The sequence below is a fragment of the Psammomys obesus genome, unplaced genomic scaffold, assembly GCF_907164565.1.
Source record: "Psammomys obesus unplaced genomic scaffold, mPsaObe1.curated_primary_1811, whole genome shotgun sequence".
Classification (NCBI taxonomy): Eukaryota; Metazoa; Chordata; class Mammalia; order Rodentia; family Muridae; genus Psammomys; species Psammomys obesus.
Window position 1 is genome coordinate 170,836 of NW_026589833.1, and position 7,264 is coordinate 178,099.

Here is a 7,264-nt window from a genome sequence, read left to right on the forward strand (position 1 = left end):
AGTTTATTTTCTCCTTTAACCATGTGGGTTCCAGGGACTGAACTCAAATCATCAGGCTTGGTGACATGTACATTTACCCACTAAGCTATCTCACTACCTCCAGATTATCATTTTTGCACACATATGCAATACAAATATCTTGATTATATACTGTCAGAAACACTTTATTTTTCCAGTTCAAGTATCAAAATTAACCTCTTAAGGAGCCATATTTCAGAATCCTTATCTATTATCTATCAACTGAAATCATACTTTACCACACCATAATTTTTTTATGGCATTTTTTACTTCTGCATTCCTCAGAGTATAGATAAGAGGGTTGAGCAAAGGTGTCCCAATTGTATAAAATACAGCTACCATCTTGTCTTTTGGAAAAATGGTTGGTGGTCGTGTGTATATAAATATACAGGGACCAAAAAATATGATCACCACAATGAAATGAGTAGTGCATGTTGACAGGACCTTTCGTCTTTCTTTTGCACTGTGGTTTCTCAAAGGTATAAGATGATGATAGAGGATATGAGCAGAAGTATGAAACTTAACATGCATATGGCACCACTATTAGACACAACTAACAAATTTATCACATAGGTATCCATGCAGGCAAGTTTCAGCAAGGGCTGCAAATCACAGAAATAGTGATCAATCACATTTGGGCCACAGAATGGTAATCTTAAGGCCAAGAAAATTTGTGCTGAAGAGTGGATCCCAGGCAAGAATCACTAGTACACTGCAGATACGCTGGCTCATTATATTTGTATATCTTAGAGGCTTACAGATTGCAACATAACGGTCAAAGGCCATGAGGATGAGCACAAAAATGCACCCAAAAAAGTGAACTGCAAAGACCTGAGTCATACATTCATTGTAGGTAATAATTTTTTTCTGAGAGAAAATATCCATAATTAGTGTAGGGGCTGTAGTTGTAGTGAAACAAGCATCAGCAAAAGACAAATAGAAGAGGAAAAAGTACATGGGAGCCTGAAGAGTCTGACTTAACTTAATGGTCACCACAATAAGAAAGTTCCCTATTAGAGTCAGAAGGTAAAGTATCAAGAATAGTCCAAATAGTGCCTTCTGTTTTTCTGGATCCTGTGTCAACCCAAAGAGAATGAATCCAGTCATGCTATTGCTATTCACCATATCAGTGGTTGTAGGTGGCTGACAAATGTTTAACCTGCAAAAAAAGAAAAAAAAATGGCATAGTGGGATCAGTGTTCAGACCTTTAAGTTTTTTGGCACTACCCCATTCTTTTAGTCTTACTTGACTTTGTCGTGAAACCCCTGAAGAATCTTTTCAATTTTCAACATAGATACTTATGTCTCAATGAGACTTACTCTGAAGATTACTGGACTGGATCAAAACTTCTGAAATTTAAGGAATGAAAAATATGAATGCTGTTCAAGTATTTTGATACTGTTGATATTCCAAAGTGTAGAATTTGAAAAAGTGATTTAGTGATTTGGAAATTTAGAAGAAAATATTTGAGTTTGTTGGATCCATTGGGAATATATGAGGGCAGATACTTAACCATTCTGAGTGCTTTGAAGAAATGAGTATTTTATCCATGCAAATATGTATACACACATACATATATGCATACATGCATACATACATATACTTACATAATACATACATATATACATAGAGATCCCATTGCCCAATCTTTCCTTGTGCTCCATAATATGAAAGACACTATTTAATGCAATGAACCACTAAGATTTGTGATTCCATTAAAACAAAAATCTCAACTCAATTTACTCAGCTTTGTTTTTATTAGTCCTGTCTCCTTTAGCTCCTGAATAATTTATCCTATGAAAAATTTTAATTGATTTCTACAGTCCCCTCTGGGCCCAGGTTTTTTGTTGTTGTTGTTATTTCTTGTTTTTAGTTTTTTTGTTTTTGGCTTTGTTGGTCTCCTTGTGTGGCTCCTGTCCCCTCCAGGTCCTTTTATATCCCCCTTCTTCTATAGGACTACCTGTGCTCTGTCCAAAGTTTGGCTGTGTGTCTCTGCATCTGCTTAGATTCCCCTGTTGGGTGGAGTCTTTAAGAGGACATTTGTTGTAGGCTCCCATTCTGTTCCCTCTCTTCTGTGGCTTCTGGTGTCTATCTTGTTTTCCATTCTGAATGAGAATTAAGCGTCTTTCTGAAGGTCCTCCTTGTTTAGCTTCTTTAGGTCTGTAAGTTTTAGTATATTTAGCCTATACTATGTGGCTTATCAACTTAGAGTGGTTATACCATGTGTGTCTTTCTGCTTCTGGGATACCTCAGAATGATCTTTTCTAGTTCCCACCATTTGCTCCAAATTTCATGTTTTCCTTGTTTCTAATAGCTGAGTGGTAGTCCATTGTGTAAATGTACAATAATTCCTGTATCCATTCTTAGGTTGATTGAATCTAGGTTTTCTTCTACCTTCTGGCTATTAAGAATAAATCTGATATAAAAATATTTGAGCAGACCATGCATAGAGAGGAGCTAGATCTCCTTCTCAGATGTAGTCCATAGACAGCTCAGTCTCCATGTGGGTCCGCTAGTAAGGGGAAAAGAGACAGTCTTTGACAATAACTCAGTGGCTTGCTCCTTGATCAGTTCTCCCTGATGGGATGAACTAGCCAGAACTAGTTCTGAACTAGAAGAAGACAATCCAGGTAGTCCTGATGGGTCTTGATAGGCTATGGTCAGACAGTAGGGGAGGAGGACTTACCCTATCAGTGGACAAGGGAGGAGGGATAGAGGAGGAAGAGGAAGGGAGGGTGTGATCAGGTTAGATGAGAAAGGGACAACTGAACACAAAGTGAATAAATTGTAAATGATAATAATAAAATTTATGCAGACAATTATTTTTTAAATAAAAAACAATCACTTCCATTCTTCAAATAGATGCTTCTTAATCCATTGAAAAAATTTTAATCCTATTTTAATAGTATATCTTGTATTCAATACACCACTTTACTATGGCAATCATAAAATAAGGGTTCGAATGATACTTTGATACTTTAAAGTTGTTATAAGCAAAAAAAAGTATACTATAATATTTTATTACACTTAGGTTAATTCCATTTGAAAAGTAAATTTTTACCCATAATTTTAAACTTTTTTTAAAGATTTTGATTTTTTAAACATGAAAAATGTCCTTTAGAATAATGTGCCCATATATTTATATCTTCTGAATTATTCATTTTTTCAATATTATGTGAAAAACTTCTTTGTTGCAATGTTAGCTTCCATACTTTTTAGTTGCGTATTCAAATATTTGTATCCTAGAGATTGAAAATACTCAATGTAATTTTATTGCATCACTCTTACTTGGAAGTTCTATAAAATTATTATCATATTTTAATGTATGTTTTTCACTTATAATTAATGTGTGTTTCTCTCTCTCACTCGCGTGTGTGTTTTCATATGTACTCATACAATCTCACTATGTGAAGGACAGAGGAGCTGATTCTTGCCTACTACCATATGGTTGCAGGGGATGTATCTCAGGTTGTTAGGCATAGCAGCACTCTTTACCTGACAATCCACAGCACTGCCCACATGTTTTTATACTTTACAATAATTATCAATTTAAATTTAGCAGTATAATGACATATTCTTTGGAGACAATTATACTATATGTAGTTTTATTTTGTAAACAATAATTTTATAAAACATAACAATTTCTGAAGGGTAAATAACTTTATCTGATGCTAAGGGAAATATTATTGATATTTAACCTACAAAGAAAACTGCATAGTGGGATCCACTAATATTGGGAAATATTAGCTGTTTTTTCAATAGTATATATAGATTTGTTAACTGTTGACTTATTTTAGAATAATTAATGGTTGTTATAAAATCACCAAAACAATTAAAACATCTGAGGAGAATTAAAGTATAACTGACTTTGAATTCTACCTTTGCGGTGCAGAAAGAAACCCCTCCAATTTAGTACACATACTTCCAGAGAGATGTATGTGTGTATTTGTATCTATGGCTCTGTGTACCCTTATCTTACATACAAGTGTGTAAGTCCTCTGTCAGATAAAGGGTTAGTGAAGATTCTTTCCCAATCTGTAGGCAGTCGCTTTGTTTTGATGACTGTAATTTGCTTTACAGAAGCTTTTCAGTTTCATAAGGTCCCATTTATTGATTGTTGCTCTTAGAGCCTGTGCTGTTGGTGTTCTGTTCAGGAAGTTGTCTCCTGTGCCAATGAGTTCTAGGCTGTTTCCCACTTTTTTTTTCTAACAGATTTAGAGTATCTGGTTTTATGTTGACATCTTTGATCCACTTGGACTTTAGTTTTGTGCAGGGTGATAAATATGGATCTATTTTCATTTTTCTGCATGTAGACATCCAGTTGGACCAGCACCATTTGTTGAAGATGCTGTCTTTTTTCCATTGAATGAATTTGGCTTCTTTGTCAAAAATCGAGTATTCATAGGTGTGTGGGTTTATTTCTGGGTCTTCTATGCGGTTCCATTGATCCTCCTTTTTATTTTTATGCCAATACCATGCAGTTTTTATTACTATTGCTCTGTAGTACAGCTTGAGATCAGGGATGGAGATACCTCCAGATGATCTGTTGTTGTCCAGGATTGTTTTGGCGATTCTGGGTTTTTTGTTTCTCCGTATGAAGCTGAGAATCTTTTTTTCAAGGTCTGTAAAGAATTGAGTTGGTATTTTGATGGGAATTGCATTGAATCTGTAGATTGCTTTTGGCAGGATGGCCATTTTCACAATGTTAATCCTACCAATCCATGAGCATGGAAGATCTTTCCATCTTCTGAGATCTTCTTCAATTTCTTTCTTCAGAGACTTGAAGTTTTTCTCAAACAGGTCTTTCACTTGCTTGGTTAGTGTCACCCCAAGGTACTTTATGTTATTAGTGGCTACTGTGAAGGGTATTGTTTTCCTAATTTTTTTCTAGGTCCTTTTGTCTTTGATATACAGGAGGGCTTCTGATTTTTTTGAGTTGATTTTGTATTCTGCCACTTTGCTGAAGGTGTTTATCAGGTGGAGGATTTCTGTGGTTGAATTTTTGGAGTCGCTCATGTATACTATCTTTTTTTTTCTTATCAGTTATATTTTATTAACTCTGTATCCCAGCCGTGTCCCGATCCCTCATTCCCTCCCAGTCCCTCCCGCCCTCCCTCATCTCCACCATGCCCCTTGCCAAGTCCACTGATAGGGAGAACCTCCTCCCCATTCATCCGATCCTGTTTCATCAGGTATCTTCAGGACTGGCTGCAAAGCTCTCCTCTGTGGTCTAACAGGACTGCTCCTCCCCTGCGGGGTGGGGAGGCCAAAGAGCCAGTCATTGAGTTCCTGTTAGAAATAGTCCTTGTTCCCCTCACTATGGGAAACCAATTGGTTACTGAGTTACCACAGGCTACATCTGAGCAGAGGTTCTAGGTTACATTCATACATGGTCCTTGGTTTCATGACAGTCTCAGAAAAGACCCTGTGCCCAGATATCTTTGGTCCTTGTGGAGTTCCTATCCTTTCCTCATCAGACTAACTCCCCTTCTTTCTTATGATTCCCTGTACTCTGCCAAAGGTTTGGTCATGATTCTTTGCTTTGAAAACACTGCTAGTTAGAGTTTTTCAAATGCGCTCAGTAGACTCCTGTCAATGTTTAATGTGCATCCCATCTGTCTTTCAAAACGAGGATTGATAATCTTACCCCATGTCCGCTCTCTTGATTATCTTTTTTAGGGGTATAGATTTCATTATGTTTATCATATCTTATAGGTCTATATAAGTGAGTATATACCGTGTTTGTCTTTCTCCTTCTGGGATATTTCACTGAGGATGATATTTTCTAGGTCCCACCATTTGCCTGCAAATTTCATGATTTCCTCATTTTTGATTGCTGAGTAGTATTCCATTGTGTAAAAATACCACAATTTCTGTACCCATTCCTCCATTGATGGACATCTGGGATGTTTCCAGGTTCTGGCTATTACAAATAAAGCTGCTATAAACATGGTTGAGCAAATATCTCTTTTGTGTACTTGAGCAAACTTTGGGTATATACCTAGCAGTGGTATAGCTGGGTCTTGAGGAAGCACTATTCCTAATTGTCTTAGAAAGCGCCAGATAGATTTCCAGAGTGGATGAACCAGTTTACATTCTCACCAGCCGTTGAGGAGGGTTCCCCTTTCTCCACAACCTCTCCAGCATGTGTTGTCCCTTGAGTTTTTCATTTTGGCCATTCTGATGGGTGTAAGGTGATATCTCAGGGTCGTTTTGATTTGCATTTCCCTGATGGCTAATGAGGATGAGCATTTCTTTAAGTGATTCTCTGCCATTCGATATTCCTCTGTTGAGCATTCTCTGTTTAGCTCTGTTCCCCATTTTTTAATTGGATTACTTTGTTTGCTGCTTTTCAGCTTCTTTAGTTCTTTGTATATACTCGATATTAGTCCTCTGTCAGATAAAGGGTTAGTGAAGATTCTTTCCCAATCTGCAGGCAGTCGTTTTGTTTTGATGACAGTGTCCTTTGCTATACAGAAGCTTTTCAGTTTCATGAGGTCCCATTTATTGATTGTTGCTCTTAGAGCCTGTGCTGTTGGTGTTCTGTTCAGGAAGTTGTCTCCTGTGCCAATGAGTTCTAGGCTGTTCCCCACTTTTTCTTCTAACAGATTTAGAGTATCTGGTTTTATGTTGAGGTCTTTGATCCACTTGGACTTTAGTTTTGTGCAGGGTGATAAATATAGATCTATTTTCATTTTTCTGCATGTGGACATCCAGTTGGACCAGCACCTTTTGTTGAAGATGCTGTCATTTTTCCATTGAATGGTTTTGGCTGCTTTGTCAAAAATCGAGTATTCATAGGTGTGTGGGTTTATTTCTGGGTCTTCTATGTGGTTCCATTGATCCTCCTTTTTGTTTTTATGCCAATACCATGCCATTTTTATTACTATTGCTCTGTAGTACAACTTGAGATCGGGAATGGAGATACCTCCAGATGATCTGTTGTTGTACAGGATCGTTTTGGAGATTCTGGGTTTTTTTTTCTCCATATGAAGCTGAGAATCTTTTTTTCAAGGTCTGTAAAGAATTGAGTTGGTATTTTGATGGGAATTGCATTGAATCTGTAGATTGCTTTTGGCAGGATGGCCATTTTCACAATGTTAATCCTACCAATCCATGAGCATGGGAGATCTTTCCATCTTCTGTGATCTTCTTCAATTTCTTTCTTCAGAGACTTGAAGTTTTTCTCAAACAGGTCTTTCACTTGCTTGGTTAGTGTCACCCCAAGGTACTTTATGTGGTTAG

The 7,264-nt window shown here is 37.0% G+C and overlaps 1 pseudogene; it reads right to left on the minus strand.

The window, feature by feature from the left end:
• Nucleotides 1–246: 246 nt before the first annotated feature.
• LOC129675453 (olfactory receptor 4C11-like) lies at nucleotides 247–1,143 on the minus strand (annotated as a pseudogene).
• Between the last annotated feature and the right edge of the window lie 6,121 nt (nucleotides 1,144–7,264).